At 29.9% G+C, this 24460-nt stretch overlaps 25 non-coding genes across 25 annotated transcripts; all 25 read left to right on the forward strand.

Annotated features, from left to right (window-relative positions):
• Nucleotides 1-668: 668 nt before the first annotated feature.
• Nucleotides 669-742, forward strand: TRNAT-AGU (transfer RNA threonine (anticodon AGU)). The gene has a single exon. It is a non-coding gene; the product is annotated as a tRNA-Thr (tRNA).
• An 829-nt stretch (nt 743-1571) lies between these two features.
• Nucleotides 1572-1645, forward strand: TRNAT-AGU (transfer RNA threonine (anticodon AGU)). Its single transcript has one exon. It is a non-coding gene; the product is annotated as a tRNA-Thr (tRNA).
• Nucleotides 1646-2485: 840 nt separating this feature from the next.
• TRNAT-AGU (transfer RNA threonine (anticodon AGU)) lies at nt 2486-2559 on the forward strand. Its single transcript has one exon. It is a non-coding gene; the product is annotated as a tRNA-Thr (tRNA).
• An 829-nt stretch (nt 2560-3388) lies between these two features.
• TRNAT-AGU (transfer RNA threonine (anticodon AGU)) lies at nt 3389-3462 on the forward strand. Its single transcript has one exon. It is a non-coding gene; the product is annotated as a tRNA-Thr (tRNA).
• Nucleotides 3463-4302: 840 nt separating this feature from the next.
• TRNAT-AGU (transfer RNA threonine (anticodon AGU)) lies at nt 4303-4376 on the forward strand. Its single transcript has one exon. It is a non-coding gene; the product is annotated as a tRNA-Thr (tRNA).
• A 1743-nt stretch (nt 4377-6119) lies between these two features.
• On the forward strand, nt 6120-6193 carry TRNAT-AGU (transfer RNA threonine (anticodon AGU)). Its single transcript has one exon. It is a non-coding gene; the product is annotated as a tRNA-Thr (tRNA).
• An 828-nt stretch (nt 6194-7021) lies between these two features.
• TRNAT-AGU (transfer RNA threonine (anticodon AGU)) lies at nt 7022-7095 on the forward strand. The gene has a single exon. It is a non-coding gene; the product is annotated as a tRNA-Thr (tRNA).
• An 839-nt stretch (nt 7096-7934) lies between these two features.
• On the forward strand, nt 7935-8008 carry TRNAT-AGU (transfer RNA threonine (anticodon AGU)). The gene has a single exon. It is a non-coding gene; the product is annotated as a tRNA-Thr (tRNA).
• Nucleotides 8009-8835: 827 nt separating this feature from the next.
• TRNAT-AGU (transfer RNA threonine (anticodon AGU)) lies at nt 8836-8909 on the forward strand. The gene has a single exon. It is a non-coding gene; the product is annotated as a tRNA-Thr (tRNA).
• An 840-nt stretch (nt 8910-9749) lies between these two features.
• Nucleotides 9750-9823, forward strand: TRNAT-AGU (transfer RNA threonine (anticodon AGU)). The gene has a single exon. It is a non-coding gene; the product is annotated as a tRNA-Thr (tRNA).
• An 829-nt stretch (nt 9824-10652) lies between these two features.
• On the forward strand, nt 10653-10726 carry TRNAT-AGU (transfer RNA threonine (anticodon AGU)). Its single transcript has one exon. It is a non-coding gene; the product is annotated as a tRNA-Thr (tRNA).
• Nucleotides 10727-11622: 896 nt separating this feature from the next.
• Nucleotides 11623-11696, forward strand: TRNAT-AGU (transfer RNA threonine (anticodon AGU)). The gene has a single exon. It is a non-coding gene; the product is annotated as a tRNA-Thr (tRNA).
• An 829-nt stretch (nt 11697-12525) lies between these two features.
• On the forward strand, nt 12526-12599 carry TRNAT-AGU (transfer RNA threonine (anticodon AGU)). Its single transcript has one exon. It is a non-coding gene; the product is annotated as a tRNA-Thr (tRNA).
• An 840-nt stretch (nt 12600-13439) lies between these two features.
• Nucleotides 13440-13513, forward strand: TRNAT-AGU (transfer RNA threonine (anticodon AGU)). The gene has a single exon. It is a non-coding gene; the product is annotated as a tRNA-Thr (tRNA).
• Nucleotides 13514-14342: 829 nt separating this feature from the next.
• TRNAT-AGU (transfer RNA threonine (anticodon AGU)) lies at nt 14343-14416 on the forward strand. The gene has a single exon. It is a non-coding gene; the product is annotated as a tRNA-Thr (tRNA).
• Nucleotides 14417-15256: 840 nt separating this feature from the next.
• Nucleotides 15257-15330, forward strand: TRNAT-AGU (transfer RNA threonine (anticodon AGU)). The gene has a single exon. It is a non-coding gene; the product is annotated as a tRNA-Thr (tRNA).
• Nucleotides 15331-16160: 830 nt separating this feature from the next.
• TRNAT-AGU (transfer RNA threonine (anticodon AGU)) lies at nt 16161-16234 on the forward strand. The gene has a single exon. It is a non-coding gene; the product is annotated as a tRNA-Thr (tRNA).
• An 840-nt stretch (nt 16235-17074) lies between these two features.
• TRNAT-AGU (transfer RNA threonine (anticodon AGU)) lies at nt 17075-17148 on the forward strand. The gene has a single exon. It is a non-coding gene; the product is annotated as a tRNA-Thr (tRNA).
• Nucleotides 17149-17977: 829 nt separating this feature from the next.
• On the forward strand, nt 17978-18051 carry TRNAT-AGU (transfer RNA threonine (anticodon AGU)). The gene has a single exon. It is a non-coding gene; the product is annotated as a tRNA-Thr (tRNA).
• Nucleotides 18052-18902: 851 nt separating this feature from the next.
• On the forward strand, nt 18903-18976 carry TRNAT-AGU (transfer RNA threonine (anticodon AGU)). The gene has a single exon. It is a non-coding gene; the product is annotated as a tRNA-Thr (tRNA).
• An 829-nt stretch (nt 18977-19805) lies between these two features.
• TRNAT-AGU (transfer RNA threonine (anticodon AGU)) lies at nt 19806-19879 on the forward strand. Its single transcript has one exon. It is a non-coding gene; the product is annotated as a tRNA-Thr (tRNA).
• Nucleotides 19880-20719: 840 nt separating this feature from the next.
• Nucleotides 20720-20793, forward strand: TRNAT-AGU (transfer RNA threonine (anticodon AGU)). Its single transcript has one exon. It is a non-coding gene; the product is annotated as a tRNA-Thr (tRNA).
• An 829-nt stretch (nt 20794-21622) lies between these two features.
• Nucleotides 21623-21696, forward strand: TRNAT-AGU (transfer RNA threonine (anticodon AGU)). The gene has a single exon. It is a non-coding gene; the product is annotated as a tRNA-Thr (tRNA).
• An 840-nt stretch (nt 21697-22536) lies between these two features.
• On the forward strand, nt 22537-22610 carry TRNAT-AGU (transfer RNA threonine (anticodon AGU)). The gene has a single exon. It is a non-coding gene; the product is annotated as a tRNA-Thr (tRNA).
• A 1745-nt stretch (nt 22611-24355) lies between these two features.
• Nucleotides 24356-24429, forward strand: TRNAT-AGU (transfer RNA threonine (anticodon AGU)). The gene has a single exon. It is a non-coding gene; the product is annotated as a tRNA-Thr (tRNA).
• Nucleotides 24430-24460: the final 31 nt, after the last annotated feature.

A 24460-nucleotide genomic window follows, 5' to 3' on the forward strand; every position in this document is an offset into this window, starting at 1 on the left:
TTCAACATAAGTTAATTTGTAGAAATATGCCTATGTTAAGGTAAATAGATTAATTTTTACAAAAAAGCCTTCATCATATTGGGTAAACTGCAAAATTAATTTAGAGTACATTAAAAAGAGAATAACACAGAAAGTGTTAAAATGTCTGTAAAAAAGTAAGTTTCCCAAGGTACAGTAATTTGAGAGTCAGTTTAGTCATCATAGCTAGAGAATCATTGACATTTAACCCATATTTATTTCCATAACATCCTTAAAATTGTGTTAGGAAAATACTTCTTGATGAAAAGCTAAACTTCTCTTGAAAAAGCATCAATAAAGAATGCTAACCATAATTCTGACTTTTTAAAACAGAGTTCTTAATTTTACTACATGTTTTTGTTTTCTGAATATCAAAAATTAATTGACATTTATTCCCATGTAGCATTACTTACAGAGAAATCAATAAAAGTGCTAAAAAAAATTAGAAAATTACTTTGACAAGATATTTTAAGAATGAAGGTGCTGTAAATCATGAATGAAAAGAGAGAACCCAACTTTCTATTTATACTCTAAATATCCACCGGTTTGAAAAATTGATAAAGCAATAGTTATAAGAATATCAAAAATTGTTACCAAATAGCATATCTTAGATATATCATTTTTTTTTGTGAAGCTCTAGGGCATCATGTGGTGCTGTGGCTTAGTTGGTTAAAGCGCCTGTCTAGTAAACAGGAGATCCTGAGTTCAAATCTCAGCAGCGCCTTTCATTTATTTTCATCAACTCAGAACATAGTTTGTTGATAATTCATCACAAAAAGACATGTGAATGCTTCAGCAGCCTTTACCCTTTCTCACATGTTCAGTAATATGTACCACATTTCTAGATACAGTCCAAATCAGAAAACACAAAAAAATGCAATATTCCCCTTTTTTAATATCAGTTATTTTGTAGAAGTAAATTGATGCCAAGGTAACTAGAAAAGAATTCCAGAAATTGCCAATCATCATGTCTGAGCAATCTCCAGGAACAATATGGTGTCCAGTCAGAGGAAATGTTTAAACAAAAGTCAGTAACAATGTGAGTTTCTCAAGATAAATTGATAGACAATTTTGTCATCAGAGTTTAGGGAGCAATAGAAAATAATGGATTATTTGTTACTTAACATAAACAATATTGTGTTAGGAAAGCAATTGCAAAAATAAATATTTCCATTTATTGAGCAAGCTTCCAGATAAAATGTTAACAATAATTCTATCATTGAGATCTCATGTTTTCATTTCACGATTACTTTTTAACTGTATGAGTACCAACAATAGACTGACTTTAATTTCCCAGGGATGACTACATTAATAAGAACGCCATAATATCTATTACAATAAAGCATATAAACAAGTGACTTGAACAAACATTGTAAGAATGTAGGGCCTGTATATACAAAATAAAGGAGAAAAAAAGCATTATATAACTTACTGTAAGTTTCCAACTGTTTAAAGAATTAATAAAATACTAGTTTCAAAAAAATATATAAAAATAATAAAAAATATTATACTTTAGACATATAATTTGTCATTATATGTAAGGCAGTGCAAGCGGTGCTGTGGCTTAGTTGGTTAAAGTGCCTGTCTAGTAAACAGGAGATCCTGAGTTCATATCTCAGCAGTACCTTTGCTTGATACCTTTTTATCACACCAGTATGTAGTTTTTTGTTGATGCATAACAAAATAAGATGTGTAAAACCTTTATCTGCTTTCACTTTGGCACATTTGGTCACCAATGTAAAAAAGTTTAAAGATGCCATCCATGTCAGAAGACGACAAACAACAAAACTTCACCCTATTTCAACATAAGTTAATTTGTAGAAATATGCCTATGTTAAGGTAAATAGATTAATTTTTACAAAATAGCCTTCATCATATTGGGTAAACTGCAAAATTAATTTAGAGTACATTAAAAAGAGAATAACACAGAAAGTGTTAAAATGTCTGTAAAAAAGTAAGTTTCCCAAGGTACAGTAATTTGAGAGTCAGTTTAGTCATCATAGCTAGAGAATCATTGACATTTAACCCATATTTATTTCCATAACATCCTTAAAATTGTGTTAGGAAAATACTTCTTGATGAAAAGCTAAACTTCTCTTGAAAAAGCATCAATAAAGAATGCTAACCATAATTCTGACTTTTTAAAACAGAGTTCTTAATTTTACTACATGTTTTTGTTTTCTGAATATCAAAAATTAATTGACATTATTCCCATGTAGCATTACTTACAGAGAAATCAATAAAAGTGCTAAAAAAAAATTAGAAAATTACTTTGACAAGTTATTTTAAGAATGAAGGTGCTGTAAATTATGAATGAAAAGAGAGAACACAACTTTCTATTTATACTCTAAATTTCCACCGGTTTGAAAAATTGATGAAGCAATAGTTATAAGAATATCAAAAATTGTTTCCAAATAGCATATCTTAGATATATAATTTTTATTTGTGAAGCTCTAGGGCAGTATGTGGTGCTGTGGCTTAGTTGGTTAAAGCGCCTGTCTAGTAAACAGGAGATCCTGAGTTCAAATCTCAGCAGCGCCTTTCATTTATTTTCATCAACTCAGAACATAGTTTGTTGATAATTCATCACAAAAAGACACATGAATGCTTCAGCAGCCTTTACCCTTTCTCACATGTTCAGTAATATGTACCACATTTCTAGATACAGTCCAAATCAGAAAACACAAAAAAATGCAATATTCCCCTTTTTTAATATCAGTTATTTTGTAGAAGTAAATTGATGCCAAGGTAACTAGAAAAGAATTCCAGAAATTGCCAATCATCATGTCTGAGCAATCTCCAGGAACAATATGGTGTCCAGTCAGAGGAAATGTTTAAACAAAAGTCAGTAACAATGTGAGTTTCTCAAGATAAATTGATAGACAATTTTGTCATCAGAGTTTAGGGAGCAATAGAAAATAATGGATTATTTGTTACTTAACATAAACAATATTGTGTTAGGAAAGCAATTGCAAAAATAAATATTTCCATTTATTGAGCAAGCTTCCAGATAAAATGTTAACAATAATTCTATCATTGAGATCTCATGTTTTCATTTCACGATTACTTTTTAACTGTATGAGTACCAACAATAGACTGACTTTAATTTCCCAGGGATGACTACATTAATAAGAACGCCATAATATCTATTACAATAAAGCATATTAACAAGTGACTTGAACAAGATATTGTAAGAATGTAGGGCCTGTATATACAAAATAAAGGAGAAAAAAGCATTATATAACTTACTGTAAGTTTCCAACTGTTAAAAGAATTAATAAAATACTAGTATCAAAAAAATATATAAAAATAATAAAAAATATTATACTTTAGACATATAATTTGTCATTATAAGTAAGGCAGTGCAAGTGGTGCTGTGGCTTAGTTGGTTAAAGTGCCTGTCTAGTAAACAGGAGATCCTGAGTTCATATCTCAGCAGTACCTTTGCTTGATACCTTTTTATCACACCAGTATGTAGTTTTTTGTTGATGCATAACAAAATAAGATGTGTAAAACCTTTATCTGCTTTCACTTTGGCACATTTGGTCACCAATGTAAAAAAGTTTAAAGATGCCATCCATGTCAGAAGACGACAAACAACAAAACTTCACCCTATTTCAACATAAGTTAATTTGTAGAAATATGCCTATGTTAAGGTAAATAGATTAATTTTTACAAAATAGCCTTCATCATATTGGGTAAACTGCAAAATTAATTTAGAGTACATTAAAAAGAGAATAACACAGAAAGTGTTAAAATGTCTGTAAAAAAGTAAGTTTCCCAAGGTACAGTAATTTGAGAGTCAGTTTAGACATCATAGCTAGAGAATCATTGACATTTAACTCATATTTATTTCCATAACATCCTTAAAATTGTGTTAGGAAAATACTTCTTGATGAAAAGCTAAACTTCTCTTGAAAAAGCATCAATAAAGAATGCTAACCATAATTCTGACTTTTTAAAACAGAGTTCTTAATTTTACTACATGTTTTTGTTTTCTGAATATCAAAAATTAATTGACATTTATTCCCATGTAGCATTACTTACAGAGAAATCAATAAAAGTACTAAAAAAAATTAGAAAATTACTTTGACAAGATATTTTAAGAATGAAGGTGCTGTAAATCAATAATGAAAAGAGAGAACACAACTTTCTATTTATACTCTAAATTTCCACCGGTTTGAAAAATTGATGAAGCAATAGTTATAAGAATATCAAAAATTGTTACCAAATAGCATATCTTAGATATATCATTTTTCTTTGTGAAGCTCTAGGGCATCATGTGGTGCTGTGGCTTAGTTGGTTAAAGCACCTGTCTAGTAAACAGGAGATCCTGAGTTCAAATCTCAGCAGCGCCTTTCATTTATTTTCATCAACTCAGACCATAGTTTGTTGATAATTCATCACAAAAAGACACGTGAATGCTTCAGCAGCCTTTACCCTTTCTCACATGTTCAGTAATATGTACCACATTTCTAGATACAGTCCAAATCAGAAAACACAAAAAAATGCAATATTCCCCTTTTTTAATATCAGTTATTTTGTAGAAGTAAATTGATGCCAAGGTAACTAGAAAAGAATTCCAGAAATTGCCAATCATCATGTCTGAGCAATCTCCAGGAACAATATGGTGTCCAGTCAGAGGAAATGTTTAAACAAAAGTCAGTAACAATGTGAGTTTCTCAAGATAAATTGATAGACAATTTTGTCATCAGAGTTTAGGGAGCAATAGAAAATAATGGATTATTTGTTACTTAACATAAACAATATTGTGTTAGGAAAGCAATTGCAAAAATAAATCTTTCCATTTATTGAGCAAGCTTCCAGATAAAATGTTAACAATAATTCTATCATTAAGATCTCATGTTTTCATTTCACGATTACTTTTTAACTGTATGAGTACCAACAATAGACTGACTTTAATTTCCCAGGGATGACTACATTAATAAGAACGCCATAATATCTATTACAATAAAGCATATTAACAAGTGACTTGAACAAGATATTGTAAGAATGTAGGGCCTGTATATACAAAATAAAGGAGAAAAAAGCATTATATAACTTACTGTAAGTTTCCAACTGTTTAAAGAATTAATAAAATACTAGTATCAAAAATATATATAAAAATAATAAAAAATATTATACTTTAGACATATAATTTGTCATTATATGTAAGGCAGTGCAAGTGGTGCTGTGGTTTAGTTGTTTAAAGTGCCTGTCTAGTAAACAGGAGATCCTGAGTTCATATCTCAGCAGTACCTTTGCTTGATACCTTTTTATCACACCAGTATGTAGTTTTTTGTTGATGCATAACAAAATAAGATGTGTAAAACCTTTATCTGCTTTAACTTTGGCACATTTGGTCACCAATGTAAAAAAGTTTAAAGATGCCATCCATGTCAGAAGACGACAAACAACAAAACTTCACCCTATTTCAACATAAGTTAATTTGTAGAAATATGCCTATGTTAAGGTAAATAGATGAATTTTTACAAAATAGCCTTCATCATATTGGGTAAACTGCAAAATTAATTTAGAGTACATTAAAAAGAGAATAACACAGAAAGTGTTAAAATGTCTGTAAAAAAGTAAGTTTCCCAAGGTACAGTAATTTGAGAGTCAGTTTAGTCATCATAGCTAGAGAATCATTGACATTTAACCCATATTTATTTCCATAACATCCTTAAAATTGTGTTAGGAAAATACTTCTTGATGAAAAGCTAAACTTCTCTTGAAAAAGCATCAATAAAGAATGCTAACCATAATTCTGACTTTTTAAAACAGAGTTCTTAATTTTACTACATGTTTTTGTTTTCTGAATATCAAAAATTAATTGACATTTATTCCCATGTAGCATTACTTACAGAGAAATCAATAAAAGTGCTAAAAAAAATTAGAAAATTACTTTGACAAGATATTTTAAGAATGAAGGTGCTGTAAATCATGAATGAAAAGAGAGAACACAACTTTTTATTTATACTCTAAATTTCCACCGGTTTGAAAAATTGATGAAGCAATAGTTATAAGAATATCAAAAATTGTTACCAAATAGCATATCTTAGATATATAATTTTTCTTTGTGAAGCTCTATGGCATCATGTGGTGCTGTGGCTTAGTTGGTTAAAGCGCCTGTTTAGTAAACAGGAGATCCTGAGTTCAAATCTCAGCAGCGCTTTTCATTTATTTTCATCAACTCAGAACATAGTTTGTTGATAATTCATCACAAAAAGACATGTGAATGCTTCAGCAGCCTTTACCCTTTCTCACATGTTCAGTAATATGTATCACATTTCTAGATACAGTCCAAATCAGAAAACACAAAAAATGCAATATTCCCCTTTTTTAATATCAGTTATTTTGTAGAAGTAAATTGATGCCAAGGTAACTAGAAAATAATTCCAGAAATTGCCATTCATCATGTCTGAGCAATCTCCAGGAACAATATGGTGTCCAGTCAGAGGAAATATTTAAACAAAAGTCAGTAACAATGTGAATTTCTCAAGATAAATTGATAGACAATTTAGTCATCAGAGTTTAGGGAGCAATAGAAAATAATGGATTATTTGTTACTTAACATAAACAATATTGTGTTAGGAAAGCAATTCCAGAAATAAATCTTTCCATTTATTGAGCAAGCTTCTAGATAAAATGTTAACAATAATTCTATCATTGAGATCTCATGTTTTCATTTCACGATTACTTTTTAACTGTATGAGTACCAACAATAGACTGACTTTAATTTCCCAGGGATGACTACATTAATAAGAACGCCATAATATCTATTACAATAAAGCATATAAACAAGTGACTTGAACAAACATTGTAAGAATGTAGGGCCTGTATATACAAAATAAAGGAGAAAAAAAGCATTATATAACTTACTGTAAGTTTCCAACTGTTTAAAGAATTAATAAAATACTAGTTTCAAAAAAATATATAAAAATAATAAAAAATATTATACTTTAGACATATAATTTGTCATTATATGTAAGGCAGTGCAAGCGGTGCTGTGGCTTAGTTGGTTAAAGTGCCTGTCTAGTAAACAGGAGATCCTGAGTTCATATCTCAGCAGTACCTTTGCTTGATACCTTTTTATCACACCAGTATGTAGTTTTTTGTTGATGCATAACAAAATAAGATGTGTAAAACCTTTATCTGCTTTCACTTTGGCACATTTGGTCACCAATGTAAAAAAGTTTAAAGATGCCATCCATGTCAGAAGACGACAAACAACAAAACTTCACCCTATTTCAACATAAGTTAATTTGTAGAAATATGCCTATGTTAAGGTAAATAGATGAATTTTTACAAAATAGCCTTCATCATATTGGGTAAACTGCAAGATTAATTTAGAGTACATTAAAAATAGAATAACACAGAAAGTGTTAAAATGTCTGTAAAAAAGTAAGTTTCCCAAGGTACAGTAATTTGAGAGTCAGTTTAGTCATCATAGCTAGAGAATCATTGACATTTAACCCATATTTATTTCCATAACATCCTTAAAATTGTGTTAGGAAAATACTTCTTGATGAAAAGCTAAACTTCTCTTGAAAAAGCATCAATAAAGAATGCTAACCATAATTCTGACTTTTTAAAACAGAGTTCTTAATTTTACTACATGTTTTTGTTTTCTGAATATCAAAAATTAATTGACATTTATTCCCATGTAGCATTACTTACAGAGAAATCAATAAAAGTGCTAAAAAAATTAGAAAATTACTTTGACAAGATATTTTAAGAATGAAGGTGCTGTAAATCATGAATGAAAAGAGAGAATACAACTTTCTATTTATACTCTAAATTTCCACCGGTTTGAAAAATTGATGAAGCAATAGTTATAAGAATATCAAAAATTGTTACCAAATAGCATATCTTAGATATATCATTTTTCTTTGTGAAGCTCTATGGCATCATGTGGTGCTGTGGCTTAGTTGGTTAAAGTGCCTGTTTAGTAAACAGGAGATCCTGAGTTCAAATCTCAGCAGCGCCTTTCATTTATTTTCATCAACTCAGAACATAGTTTGTTGATAATTCATCACAAAAAGACATGTGAATGCTTCAGCAGCCTTTACCCTTTCTCACATGTTCAGTAATATGTACCACATTTCTAGATACAGTCCAAACCAGAAAACACAAAAAATGCAATATTCCCCTTTTTTAATATCAGTTATTTTGTAGAAGTAAATTGATGCCAAGGTAACTAGAAAAGAATTCCAGAAATTGCCAATCATCATGTCTGAGCAATCTCCAGGAACAATATGGTGTCCAGTCAGAGGAAATGTTTAAACAAAAGTCAGTAACAATGTGAATTTCTCAAGATAAATTGATAGACAATTTAGTCATCAGAGTTTAGGGAGCAATAGAAAATAATGGATTATTTGTTACTTAACATAAACAATATTGTGTTAGGAAAGCAATTCCAGAAATAAATCTTTCCATTTATTGAGCAAGCTTCTAGATAAAATGTTAACAATAATTCTATCATTGAGATCTCATGTTTTCATTTCACGATTACTTTTTAACTGTATGAGTACCAACAATAGACTGACTTTAATTTCCCAGGGATGACTACATTAATAAGAACGCCATAATATCTATTACAATAAAGCATATTAACAAGTGACTTGAACAAACATTGTAAGAATGTAGGGCCTGTATATACAAAATAAAGGAGAAAAAAGCATTATATAACTTACGGTAAGTTTCCAACTGTTTAAAGAATTAATAAAATACTAGTTTCAAAAAAATATATAAAAATAATAAAAAATATTATACTTTAGACATATAAGTTGTTATTATATGTAAGGCAGTGCAAGTGGTGCTGTGGCTTAGTTGGTTAAAGTGCCTGTCTAGTAAACAGGAGATCCTGAGTTCATATCTCAGCAGTACCTTTGCTTGATACCTTTTTATCACACCAGTATGTAGTTTTTTGTTGATGCATAACAAAATAAGATGTGTAAAACCTTTATCTGCTTTCACTTTGGCACATTTGGTCACCAATGTAAAAAAGTTTAAAGATGCCATCCATGTCAGAAGACGACAAACAACAAAACTTCACCCTATTTCAACATAAGTTAATTTGTAGAAATATGCCTATGTTAAGGTAAATAGATGAATTTTTACAAAATAGCCTTCATCATATTGGGTAAACTGCAAAATTAATTTAGAGTACATTTAAAAGAGAATAACACAGAAAGTGTTAAAATGTCTGTAAAAAAGTAAGTTTCCCAAGGTACAGTAATTTGAGAGTCAGTTTAGTCATCATAGCTAGAGAATCATTGACATTTAACCCATATTTATTTCCATAACATCCTTAAAATTGTGTTAGGAAAATACTTCTTGATGAAAAGCTAAACTTCTCTTGAAAAAGCATCAATAAAGAATGCTAACCATAATTCTGACTTTTTAAAACAGAGTTCTTAATTTTACTACATGTTTTTGTTATCTGAATATCAAAAATTAATTGACATTTATTCCCATGTAGCATTACTTACAGAGAAATCAATAAAAGTGCTAAAAAAAATTAGAAAATTACTTTGACAAGATATTTTAAGAATGAAGGTGCTGTAAATCATGAATGAAAAGAGAGAACACAACTTCCTATTTATACTCTAAATTTCCACCGGTTTGAAAAATTGATGAAGCAATAGTTATAAGAATATCAAAAATTGTTACCAAATAGCATATCTTAGATATATCATTTTTCTTTGTGAAGCTCTAGGGCATCATGTGGTGCTGTGGCTTAGTTGGTTAAAGCGCCTGTCTAGTAAACAGGAGATCCTGAGTTCAAATCTCAGCAGCGCCTTTCATTTATTTTCATCAACTCAGAACATAGTTTGTTGATAATTCATCACAAAAAGACACGTGAATGCTTCAGCAGCCTTTACCCTTTCTCACATGTTCAGTAATATGTACCACATTTCTAGATACAGTCCAAATCAGAAAACACAAAAAAATGCAATATTCCCCTTTTTTAATATCAGTTATTTTGTAGAAGTAAATTGATGCCAAGGTAACTAGAAAAGAATTCCAGAAATTGCCAATCATCATGTCTGAGCAATCTCCAGGAACAATATGGTGTCCAGTCAGAGGAAATGTTTTAACAAAAGTCAGTAACAATGTGAGTTTCTCAAGATAAATTGATAGACAATTTAGTCATAAGAGTTTGGGGAGCAATAGAAAATAATGGATTATTTGTTACTTAACATAAACAATATTGTGTTAGGAATGCAATTGCAAAAATAAATCTTTCCATTTATTGAGCAAGCTTCCAGATAAAATGTTAAAAATAATTCTATCATTAAGATCTCATGTTTTCATTTCACGATTACTTTTTAACTGTATGAGTACCAACAATAGACTGACTTTAATTTCCCAGGGATGACTACATTAATAAGAACGCCATAATATCTATTACAATAAAGCATATTAAAAAGTGACTTGAACAAGATATTGTAAGAATGTAGGGCCTGTATATACAAAATAAAGGAGAAAAAAGCATTATATAACTTACTGTAAGTTTCCAACTGTTTAAAGAATTAATAAAATACTAGTATCAAAAAAATATATAAAAATAATAAAAAATATTATACTTTAGACATATAAGTTGTCATTATATGTAAGGCAGTGCAAGTGGTGCTGTGGCTTAGTTGGTTAAAGTGCCTGTCTAGTAAACAGGAGATCCTGAGTTCATATCTCAGCAGTACCTTTGCTTGATACCTTTTTATCACACCAGTATGTAGTTTTTTGTTGATGCATAACAAAATAAGATGTGTAAAACCTTTATCTGCTTTCACTTTGGCACATTTGGTCACCAATGTAAAAAAGTTTAAAGATGCCATCCATGTCAGAAGACGACAAACAACAAAACTTCACCCTATTTCAACATAAGTTAATTTGTAGAAATATGCCTATGTTAAGGTAAATAGATGAATTTTTACAAAATAGCCTTCATCATATTGGGTAAACTGCAAAATTAATTTAGAGTACATTTAAAAGAGAATAACACAGAAAGTGTTAAAATGTCTGTAAAAAAGTAAGTTTCCCAAGGTACAGTAATTTGAGAGTCAGTTTAGTCATCATAGCTAGAGAATCATTGACATTTAACCCATATTTATTTCCTCTCAAATTACTTGTACCCTTGGGAAACTTACTTTTTTAGCAAGACATTTTAACACTTTACATGTTTATTCTCTTTAAATTACTCTAAATTAATTTGCTGTTAGGCCCAATATGATGAAGCTAACTTTCTTGAAAAAGCATCAATTAAGCTAACATAGGCATATTTCTAACAGAGATTTAACTTAATGTTTTTGTTTTCTGAATATCAAAAATTAATTGACATTTATTCCCATGTAGCATTACTTACAGAGAAATCAATAAAAGTGCTAAAAAAATTAGAAAATTACTTTGACAAGATATTTTAAGAATGAAGGTGCTGTAAATCATGAATGAAAAGAGAGAACACAACTTCCTATTTATACTCTAAATTTCCACCGGTTTGAAAAATTGATGAAGCAATAGTTATAAGAATATCAAAAATTGTTACCAAATAGCATATCTTAGATATATCATTTTTCTTTGTGAAGCTCTACGGCATCATGTGGTGCTGTAGCTTAGTTGGTTAAAGTGCCTGTCTAGTAAACAGGAGATCCTGAGTACAAATCTCAGCAGCGCCTTTCATTTATTTTCATCAACTCAGAACATAGTTTGTTGATAATTCATCACAAAAAGACACGTGAATGCTTCAGCAGCCTTTACCCTTTCTCACATGTTCAGTAATATGTACCACATTTCTAGATACAGTCCAAATCAGAAAACACAAAAAAATGCAATATTCCCCTTTTTTAATATCAGTTATTTTGCAGAAGTAAATTGATGCCAAGGTAACTAGAAAAGAATTCCAGAAATTGCCAATCATCATGTCTGAGCAATCTCCAGGAACAATATGGTGTCCAGTCAGAGGAAATGTTTAAACAAAAGTCAGTAACAATGTGAGTTTCTCAAGATAAATTGATAGACAATTTAGTCATAAGAGTTTGGGGAGCAATAGAAAATAATGGATTATTTGTTACTTAACATAAACAATATTGTGTTAGGAATGCAATTGCAAAAATAAATCTTTCCATTTATTGAGCAAGCTTCCAGATAAAATGTTAAAAATAATTCTATCATTAAGATCTCATGTTTTCATTTCACGATTACTTTTTAACTGTATGAGTACCAACAATAGACTGACTTTAATTTCCCAGGGATGACTACATTAATAAGAACGCCATAATATCTATTACAATAAAGAATATTAACAAGTGACTTGAACAAGATATTGTAAGAATGTAGGGCCTGTATATACAAAATAAAGGAGAAAAAAGCATTATATAACTTACTGTAAGTTTCCAACTGTTTAAAGAATTAATAAAATACTAGTATCAAAAAAAAATATAAAAATAATAAAAAATATTATACTTTAGACATATAAGTTGTCATTATATGTAAGGCAGTGCAAGTGGTGCTGTGGCTTAGTTGGTTAAAGTGCCTGTCTAGTAAACAGGAGATCCTGAGTTCATATCTCAGCAGTACCTTTGCTTGATACCTTTTTATCACACCAGTATGTAGTTTTTTGTTGATGCATAACAAAATAAGATGTGTAAAACCTTTATCTGCTTTCACTTTGGCACATTTAGTCACCAATGTAAAAAAGTTTAAAGATGCCATCCATGTCAGAAGACGACAAACAACAAAACTTCACCCTATTTCAACATAAGTTAATTTGTAGAAATATGCCTATGTTAAGGTAAATAGATGAATTTTTACAAAATAGCCTTCATCATATTGGGTAAACTGCAAAATTAATTTAGAGTACATTTAAAAGAGAATAACACAGAAAGTGTTAAAATGTCTGTAAAAAAGTAAGTTTCCCAAGGTACAGTAATTTGAGAGTCAGTTTAGTCATCATAGCTAGAGAATCATTGACATTTAACCCATATTTATTTCCATAACATCCTTAAAATTGTGTTAGGAAAATACTTCTTGATGAAAAGCTAAACTTCTCTTGAAAAAGCATCAATAAAGAATGCTAACCATAATTCTGACTTTTTAAAACAGAGTTCTTAATTTTACTACATGTTTTTGTTTTCTGAATATCAAAAATTAATTGACATTTATTCCCATGTAGCATTACTTACAGAGAAATCAATAAAAGTGCTAAAAAAAATTAGAAAATTACTTTGACAAGATATTTTAAGAATGAAGGTGCTGTAAATCATGAATGAAAAGAGAGAACACAACTTCCTATTTATACTCTAAATTTCCACCGGTTTGAAAAATTGATGAAGCAATAGTTATAAGAATATAAAAAATTGTTACCAAATAGCATATCTTAGATATATCATTTTTCTTTGTGAAGTTCTAGGGCATCATGTGGTGCTGTGGCTTAGTTGGTTAAAGCGCCTGTCTAGTAAACAGGAGATCCTGAGTTCAAATATCAGCAGCGCCTTTCATTTATTTTTATCAACTCAGAACATAGTTTGTTGATAATTCATCACAAAAAGACATGTGAATGCTTCAGCGGCCTTTACCCTTTCTCACATGTTCAGTAATATGTACCACATTTCTAGATACAGTCCAAATCAGAAAACACAAAAAAATGCAATATTCCCCTTTTTTAATATCAGTTATTCTGTAGAAGTAAATTGATGCCAAGGTAACTAGAAAAGAATTCCAGAAATTGCCAATCATCATGTCTGAGCAATCTCCAGGAACAATATGGTGTCCAGTCAGAGGAAATGTTTAAACAAAAGTCAGTAACAATGTGAGTTTCTCAAGATAAATTGATAGACAATTTAGTCATCCGAGTTTGGGGAGCAATAGAAAATAATGGATTATTTGTTACTTAACATAAACAATATTGTGTTAGGAAAGCAATTGCAAAAATAAATCTTTCCATTTATTGAGCAAGCTTCCAGATAAAATGTTAACAATAATTCTATCATTGAGATCTCATGTTTTCATTTCACGATTACTTTTTAACTGTATGAGTACCAACAATAGACTGACTTTAATTTCCCAGGGATGACTACATTAATAAGAACGCCATAATATCTATTACAATAAAGCATATTAACAAGTGACTGGAACAAGATATTGTAAGAATGTAGGGCCTGTATATACAAAATAAAGGAGAAAAAAACATTATATAACTTACTGTAAGTTTCCAACTGTTTAAAGAATTAATAAAATACTAGTATCAAAAAAATATATAAAAATAATAAAAAATATTATACTTTAGACATATAAGTTGTCATTATATGTAAGGCAGTGCAAGTGGTGCTGTGGCTTAGTTGGTTAAAGTGCCTGTCTAGTAAACAGGAGATCCTGAGTTCATATCTCAGCAGTACCTTTGCTTGATACCTTTTTATCACACCAGTATGTAGTTTTTTGTTGATGCATAACAAAATAAGATGTGTAAAACCTTTATCTGCTTTCACTTTGGCACATTTGGTCACCAATGTAAAAAAGTTTAAAGATGCCATCCATGGCAGAAGACGACAAACAACAAAACTTCACCCTATCTCAACATAAGTTAATTTGTAGAAATTTGCCTATGTTAAGGTAAATAGATGAATTTTTACAAAATAGCCTTCATCATATTGGGTAAACTGCAAAATTAATTTAGAGTACATTTAAAAGAGAATAACACAGAAAGTGTTAAAATGTCTGTAAAAAGTAAGTTTCCCAATGTACAGTAATTTGAGAGTCAGTTTAGTCATCATAGCTAGAGAATCATTGACATTTAACCCATATTTATTTCCATAACATCCTTAAAATTGTGTTAGGAAAATACTTCTTGATGAAAAGCTAAACTTCTCTTGAAAAAGCATCAATAAAGAATGCTAACCATAATTCTGACTTTTTAAAACAGAGTTCTTAATTTTACTACATGTTTTTGTTTTCTGAATATCAAAAATTAATTGACATTTATTCCCATGTAGCATTACTTACAGAGAAATCAATAAAAGTGCTTAAAAAAAATTAGAAAATTACTTTGACAAGATATTTTAAGAATGAAGGTGCTGTAAATCATGAATGAAAAGAGAGAACACAACTTTCTATTTATACTCTAAATTTCCACCGGTTTGAAAAATTGATGAAGCAATAGTAATAAGAATAGCAAAAATTGTTACCAAATAGCATATCTTAGATATATCATTTTTCTTTGTGAAGCTTTAGGGCATCATGTGGTGCTGTGGATTAGTTGGTTAAAGCGCCTGTCTAGTAAATAGGAGATCCTGAGTTCAAATCTCAGCAGCGCCTTTCATTTTTTTTCATCAACTCAGAACATAGTTTGTTGATAATTCATCACAAAAAGACATGTGAATGCTTCAGCAGCCTTTACCCTTTCTCACATGTTCAGTAATATGTACCACATTTCTAGATACAGTCCAAATCAGGAAACACAAAAAAAATGCAATATTCCCCTTTTTTAATATCAGTTATTTTGCAGAAGTAAATTGATGCCAAGGTAACTAGAAAAGAATTCCAGAAATTGCCAATCATCATGTCTGAGCAATCTCCAGGAACAATATGGTGTCCAGTCAGAGGAAATGTTTAAACAAATGTCAGTAACAATGTGAGTTTCTCAAGATAAATTGATAGACAATTTAGTCATCAGAGTTTGGGGAGCAATAGAAAATAATGGATTATTTGTTACTTAACATAAACAATATTGTGTTAGGAAAGCAATTGCAAAAATAAATCTTTCCATTTATTGAGCAAGCTTCCAGATAAAATGTTAACAATATATTCTATTATTGAGATCTCATGTTTTCATTTCACGATTACTTTTTAACTGTATGAGTAACAACAATAGACTGACTTTAATTTCCCAGGGATAACTACATTAATAAGAACGCCATAATATCTATTACAATAAAGCATATTAACAAGTGACTTGAACAAACATTGTAAGAATGTAGGGCCTGTATATACAAAATAAAGGAGAAAAAAGCATTATATAACTTACTGTAAGTTTCCAACTGTTTAAAGAATTAATAAAATACTAGTTTCAAAAAAATATATAAAAATAATAAAAAATATTATACTTTAGACATATAATTTGTCATTATATGGAAGGCAGTGCAAGTGGTGCTGTGGCTTAGTTGGTTAAAGTGCCTGTCTAGTAAACAGGAGATCCTGAGTTCATATCTCAGCAGTACCTTTGCTTGATACCTTTTTATCACACCAGTATGTAGTTTTTTGTTGATGCATAACAAAATAAGATGTGTAAAACCTTTATCTGCTTTCACTTTGGCACATTTGGTCACCAATGTAAAAAAGTTTAAAGATGCCATCCATGTCAGAAGACGACAAACAACAAAACTTCACCCTATTTCAACATAAGTTAATTTGTAGAAATATGCCTATGTTAAGGTAAATAGATGAATTTTTACAAAATAGCCTTCATTATATTGGGTAAACTGCAAAATTAATTTAGAGTACATTAAAAAGAGAATAACACAGAAAGTGTTAAAATGTCTGTAAAAAAGTAAGTTTCCCAAGGTACAGTAATTTGAGAGTCAGTTTAGTCATCATAGCTAGAGAATCATTGACATTTAACCCATATTTAGTTCCATAACATCCTTAAAATTGTGTTAGGAAAATACTTCTTGATGAAAAGCTAAACTTCTCTTAAAAAAGCATCAATAAAGAATGCTAACCATAATTCTGACTTTTTAAAAAAGAGTTCTTAATTTTACTACATGTTTTTGTTTTCTGAATATCAAAAAATAATTGACATTTATTCCCATGTAGCATTACTTACAGAGAAATCAATAAAAGTGCTAAAAAAAATTAGAAAATTACTTTGACAAGATATTTTAAGAATGAAGGTGCTGTAAATTATGAATGAAAAGAGAGAACACAACTTTCTATTTATACTCTAAATTTCCACCGGTTTGAAAAATTGATGAAGCAATAGTTATAAGAATATCAAAAATTGTTACCAAATAGCATATCTTAGATATATCATTTTTCTTTGTGAAGCTCCAGGGCATCATGTGGTGCTGTGGCTTAGTTGGTTAAAGCGCCTGTCTAGTAAACAGGAGATCCTGAGTTCAAATCTCAGCAGCACCTTTCACTTATTTTCATCAACTCAGAACATAGTTTGTTGATAATTCATCACAAAAAGACACGTGAATGCTTCAGCAGCCTTTACCCTTTCTCACATGTTCAGTAATATGTACCACATTTCTAGATACAGTCCAAATCAGAAAACACAAAAAAATTCAATATTCCCCTTTTTTAATATCAGTTATTTTGTAGAAGTAAATTGATGCCAAGGTAACTAGAAAAGAATTCCAGAAATTGCCAATCATCATGTCTGAGCAATCTCCAGGAACAATATGGTGTCCAGTCAGAGGAAATGTTTAAACAAAAGTCAGTAACAATGTGAGTTTCTCAAGATAAATTGATAGACAATTTAGTCATCAGAGTTTGGGGAGCAATAGAAAATAATGGATTATTTGTTACTTAACATAAACAATATTGTGTTAGGAAAGCAATTGCAAAAATAAATCTTTCCATTTATTGAGCAAGCTTCCAGATAAAATGTTAACAATAATTCTATCATTGAGATATCATGTTTTCATTTCACGATTACTTTTTAACTGTATGAGTACCAACAATAGACTGACTTTAATTTCCCAGGGATGACTACATTAATAAGAACGCCATAATATCTATTACAATAAAGCATATTAACAAGTGACTGGAACAAGATATTGTAAGAATGTAGGGCCTGTATATACAAAATAAAGGAGAAAAAAGCATTATATAACTTACTGTAAGTTTCCAACTGTTTAAAGAATTAATAAAATACTAGTATCAAAAAAATATATAAAAATAATAAAAAATATTATACTTTAGACATATAAGTTGTCATTATATGTAAGGCAGTGCAAGTGGTGCTGTGGCTTAGTTGGTTAAAGCGCCTGTCTAGTAAACAGGAGATCCTGAGTTCATATCTCAGCAGTACCTTTGCTTGATACCTTTTTATCACACCAGTATGTAGTTTTTGTTGATGCATAACAAAATAAGATGTGTAAAACCTTTATCTGCTTTCACTTTGGCACATTTGGTCACCAATGTAAAAAAGTTTAAAGATGCCATCCATGTCAGAAGACGACAAACAACAAAACTTCACCCTATTTCAACATAAGTTAATTTGTAGAAATATGCCTATGTTAAGGTAAATAGATGAATTTTTACAAAATAGCCTTCATCATATTGGGTAAACTGCAAAATTAATTTAGAGTACATTTAAAAGAGAATAACACAGAAAGTGTTAAAATGTCTGTAAAAAAGTAAGTTTCCCAAGGTACAGTAATTTGAGAGTCAGTTTAGTCATCATAGCTAGAGAATCATTGACATTTAAATTGACATTTAACCCATATTTATTTCCATAACATCCTTAAAATTGTGTTAGGAAAATACTTCTTGATGAAAAGCTAAACTTCTCTTGAAAAAGCATCAATAAAGAATCCTAACCATAATTCTGACTTTTTAAAACAGAGTTCTTAATTTTACTACATGTTTTTGTTTTCTGAATATCAAAAATTAATTGACATTTATTCCCATGTAGCATTACTTACAGAGAAATCAATAAAAGTGCTAAAAAAAATTAGAAAATTACTTTGACAAGATATTTTAAAAATGAAGGTGCTGTAAATCATGAATGAAAAGAGAGAACACAACTTCCTATTTATACTCTAAATTTCCACCGGTTTGAAAAATTGATGAAGCAATAGTTATAAGAATATCAAAAATTGTTACCAAATAGCATATCTTAGATATATCATTTTTCTTTGTGAAGCTCTAGGGCATCATGTGGTGCTGTGGCTTAGTTGGTTAAAGCGCCTGTCTAGTAAACAGGAGATCCTGAGTTCAAATCTCAGCAGCACCTTTCACTTATTTTCATCAACTCAGAACATAGTTTGTTGATAATTCATCACAAAAAGACACGTGAATGCTTCAGCAGCCTTTACCCTTTCTCACATGTTCAGTAATATGTACCACATTTCTAGATACAGTCCAAATCAGAAAACACAAAAAAATTCAATATTCCCCTTTTTTAATATCAGTTATTTTGTAGAAGTAAATTGATGCCAAGGTAACTAGAAAAGAATTCCAGAAATTGACAATCATCATGTCTGAGCAATCTCCAGGAACAATATGGTGTCCAGTCAGAGGAAATGTTTAAACAAAAGTCAGTAACAATGTGAGTTTCTCAAGATAAATTGATAGACAATTTAGTCATCAGAGTTTGGGGAGCAATAGAAAATAATGGATTATTTGTTACTTAACATAAACAATATTGTGTTAGGAAAGCAATTGCAAAAATAAATCTTTCCATTTATTGAGCAAGCTTCCAGATAAAATGTTAACAATAATTCTATCATTGAGATCTCATGTTTTCATTTCACGATTACTTTTTAACTGTATGAGTACCAACAATAGACTGACTTTAATTTCCCAGGGATGACTACATTAATAAGAACGCCATAATATCTATTACAATAAAGCATATTAACAAGTGACTTGAACAAGATATTGTAAGAATGTAGGGCCTGTATATACAAAATAAAGGAGAAAAAAGCATTATATAACTTACTGTAAGTTTCCAACTGTTTAAAGAATTAATAAAATACTAGTATCAAAAAAATATATAAAAATAATAAAAAATATTATACTTTAGACATATAATTTGTCATTATATGTAAGGCAGTGCAAGTGGTGCTGTGGCTTAGTTGGTTAAAGTGCCTGTCTAGTAAACAGGAGATCCTGAGTTCATATCTCAGCAGTACCTTTGCTTGATACCTTTTTATCACACCAGTATGTAGTTTTTTGTTGATGCATAACAAAATAAGATGTGTAAAACCTTTATCTGCTTTAACTTTGGCACATTTGGTCACCAATGTAAAAAAGTTTAAAGATGCCATCCATGTCAGAAGACGACAAACAACAAAACTTCACCCTATTTCAACATAAGTTAATTTGTAGAAATATGCCTATGTTAAGGTAAATAGATGAATTTTTACAAAATAGCCTTCATCATATTGGGTAAACTGCAAAATTAATTTAGAGTACATTAAAAAGAGAATAACACAGAAAGTGTTAAAATGTCTGTAAAAAAGTAAGTTTCCCAAGGTACAGTAATTTGAGAGTCAGTTTAGTCATCATAGCTAGAGAATCATTGACATTTAACCCATATTTATTTCCATAACATCCTTAAAATTGTGTTAGGAAAATACTTCTTGATGAAAAGCTAAACTTCTCTTGAAAAAGCATCAATAAAGAATGCTAACCATAATTCTGACTTTTTAAAACAGAGTTCTTAATTTTACTACATGTTTTTGTTTTCTGAATATCAAAAATTAATTGACATTTATTCCCATGTAGCATTACTTACAGAGAAATCAATAAAAGTGCTAAAAAAAATTAGAAAATTACTTTGACAAGATATTTTAAGAATGAAGGTGCTGTAAATCATGAATGAAAAGAGAGAACACAACTTTCTATTTATACTCTAAATTTCCACCGGTTTGAAAAATTGATGAAGCAATAGTTATAAGAATATCAAAAATTGTTACCAAATAGCATATCTTAGATATATAATTTTTCTTTGTGAAGCTCTATGGCATCATGTGGTGCTGTGGCTTAGTTGGTTAAAGCGCCTGTTTAGTAAACAGGAGATCCTGAGTTCAAATCTCAGCAGCGCCTTTCATTTATTTTCATCAACTCAGAACATAGTTTGTTGATAATTCATCACAAAAAGACATGTGAATGCTTCAGCAGCCTTTACCCTTTCTCACATGTTCAGTAATATGTACCACATTTCTAGATACAGTCCAAATCAGAAAACAAAAAAAAATGCAATATTCCCCTTTTTTAATATCAGTTATTTTGTAGAAGTAAATTGATGCCAAGGTAACTAGAAAAGAATTCCAGAAATTGCCAATCATTATGTCTGAGCAATCTCCAGGAACAATATGGTGTCCAGTCAGAGGAAATGTTTAAACAAAAGTCAGTAACAATGTGAGTTTCTCAAGATAAATTGATAGACAATTTTGTCATCAGAGTTTAGGGAGCAATAGAAAATAATGGATTATTTGTTACTTAACATAAACAATATTGTGTTAGGAAAGCAATTGCAAAAATAAATATTTCCATTTATTGAGCAAGCTTCCAGAAAAAATGTTAACAATAATTCTATCATTGAGATCTCATGTTTTCATTTCACGATTACTTTTTAACTGTATGAGTACCAACAATAGACTGACTTTAATTTCCCAGGGATGACTACATTAATAAGAACGCCATAATATCTATTACAATAAAGCATATTAACAAGTGACTTGAACAAGATATTGTAAGAATGTAGGGCCTGTATATACAAAATAAAGGAGAAAAAAGCATTATATAACTTACTGTAAGTTTCCAACTGTTTAAAGAATTAATAAAATACTAGTTTCAAAAAAATATCTAAAAATAATAAAAAATATTATACTTTAGACATATAATTTGTCATTATATGTAAGGCAGTGCAAGTGGTGCTGTGGCTTAGTTGGTTAAAGTGCCTGTCTAGTAAACAGGAGATCCTGAGTTCATATCTCAGCAGTACCTTTGCTTGATACCTTTTTATCACACCAGTATGTAGTTTTTTGTTGATGCATAACAAAATAAGATGTGTAAAACCTTTATCTGCTTTCACTTTGGCACATTTGGTCACCAATGTAAAAAAGTTTAAAGATGCCATCCATGTCAGAAGACGACAAACAACAAAACTTCACCCTATTTCAACATAAGTTAATTTGTAGAAATATGCCTATGTTAAGGTAAATAGATGAATTTTTACAAAATAGCCTTCATCATATTGGGTAAACTGCAAAATTAATTTAGAGTACATTAAAAAGAGAATAACACAGAAAGTGTTAAAATGTCTGTAAAAAAGTAAGTTTCCCAAGGTACAGTAATTTGAGAGTCAGTTTAGACATCATAGCTAGAGAATCATTGACATTTAACTCATATTTATTTCCATAACATCCTTAAAATTGTGTTAGGAAAATACTTCTTGATGAAAAGCTAAACTTCTCTTGAAAAAGCATCAATAAAGAATGCTAACCATAATTCTGACTTTTTAAAACAGAGTTCTTAATTTTACTACATGTTTTTGTTTTCTGAATATCAAAAATTAATTGACATTTATTCCCATGTAGCATTACTTACAGAGAAATCAATAAAAGTACTAAAAAAAATTAGAAAATTACTTTGACAAGATATTTTAAGAATGAAGGTGCTGTAAATCAATAATGAAAAGAGAGTACACAACTTTCTATTTATACTCTAAATTTCCACCGGTTTGAAAAATTGATGAAGCAATAGTTATAAGAATATCAAAAATTGTTACCAAATAGCAAATCTTAGATATATCATTTTTCTTTGTGAAGCTCTAGGGCATCATGTGGTGCTGTGGCTTAGTTGGTTAAAGCACCTGTCTAGTAAACAGGAGATCCTGAGTTCAAATCTCAGCAGCGCCTTTCATTTATTTTCATCAACTCAGAACATAGTTTGTTGATAATTCATCACAAAAAGACACGTGAATGCTTCAGCAGCCTTTACCCTTTCTCACATGTTCAGTAATATGTACCACATTTCTAGATACAGTCCAAATCAGAAAACACAAAAAAAAATGCAATATTCCCCTTTTTTAATATCAGTTATTTTGTAGAAGTAAATTGATGCCAAGGTAACTAGAAAAGAATTCCAGAAATTGCCAATCATCATGTCTGAGCAATCTCCAGGAACAATATGGTGTCCAGTCAGAGGAAATGTTTAAACAAAAGTCAGTAACAATGTGAGTTTCTCAAGATAAATTGATAGACAATTTAGTCATCAGAGTTTGGGGAGCAATAGAAAATAATGGATTATTTGTTACTTAACATAAACAATATTGTGTTAGGAAAGCAATTGCAAAAATAAATCTTTCCATTTATTGAGCAAGCTTCCAGATAAAATGTTAACAATAATTCTATCATTAAGATCTCATGTTTTCATTTCACGATTACTTTTTAACTGTATGAGTACCAACAATAGACTGACTTTAATTTCCCAGGGATGACTACATTAATAAGAACGCCATAATATCTATTACAATAAAGCATATTAACAAGTGACTTGAACAAGATATTGTAAGAATGTAGGGCCTGTATATACAAAATAAAGGAGAAAAAAGCATTATATAACTTACTGTAAGTTTCCAACTGTTTAAAGAATTAATAAAATACTAGTATCAAAAATATATATAAAAATAATAAAAAATATTATACTTTAGACATATAATTTGTCATTATATGTAAGGCAGTGCAAGTGGTGCTGTGGTTTAGTTGTTTAAAGTGCCTGTCTAGTAAACAGGAGATCCTGAGTTCATATCTCAGCAGTACCTTTGCTTGATACCTTTTTATCACACCAGTATGTAGTTTTTTGTTGATGCATAACAAAATAAGATGTGTAAAACCTTTATCTGCTTTAACTTTGGCACATTTGGTCACCAATGTAAAAAAGTTTAAAGATGCCATCCATGTCAGAAGACGACAAACAACAAAACTTCACCCTATTTCAACATAAGTTAATTTGTAGAAATATGCCTATGTTAAGGTAAATAGATGAATTTTTACAAAATAGCCTTCATCATATTGGGTAAACTGCAAAATTAATTTAGAGTACATTAAAAAGAGAATAACACAGAAAGTGTTAAAATGTCTGTAAAAAAGTAAGTTTCCCAAGGTACAGTAATTTGAGAGTCAGTTTAGTCATCATAGCTAGAGAATCATTGACATTTAACCCATATTTATTTCCATAACATCCTTAAAATTGTGTTAGGAAAATACTTCTTGATGAAAAGCTAAACTTCTCTTGAAAAAGCATCAATAAAGAATGCTAACCATAATTCTGACTTTTTAAAACAGAGTTCTTAATTTTACTACATGTTTTTGTTTTCTGAATATCAAAAATTAATTGACATTTATTCCCATGTAGCATTACTTACAGAGAAATCAATAAAAGTGCTAAAAAAAATTAGAAAATTACTTTGACAAGATATTTTAAGAATGAAGGTGCTGTAAATCATGAATGAAAAGAGAGAACACAACTTTCTATTTATACTCTAAATTTCCACCGGTTTGAAAAATTGATGAAGCAATAGTTATAAGAATATCAAAAATTGTTACCAAATAGCATATCTTAGATATATAATTTTTCTTTGTGAAGCTCTATGGCATCATGTGGTGCTGTGGCTTAGTTGGTTAAAGCGCCTGTCTAGTAAACAGGAGATCCTGAGTTCAAATATCAGCAGCGCCTTTCATTTATTTTTATCAACTCAGAACATAGT

The sequence above is a fragment of the Pseudophryne corroboree genome, chromosome 11 (genome assembly GCF_028390025.1).
Source record: "Pseudophryne corroboree isolate aPseCor3 chromosome 11, aPseCor3.hap2, whole genome shotgun sequence".
Classification (NCBI taxonomy): Eukaryota; Metazoa; Chordata; class Amphibia; order Anura; family Myobatrachidae; genus Pseudophryne; species Pseudophryne corroboree.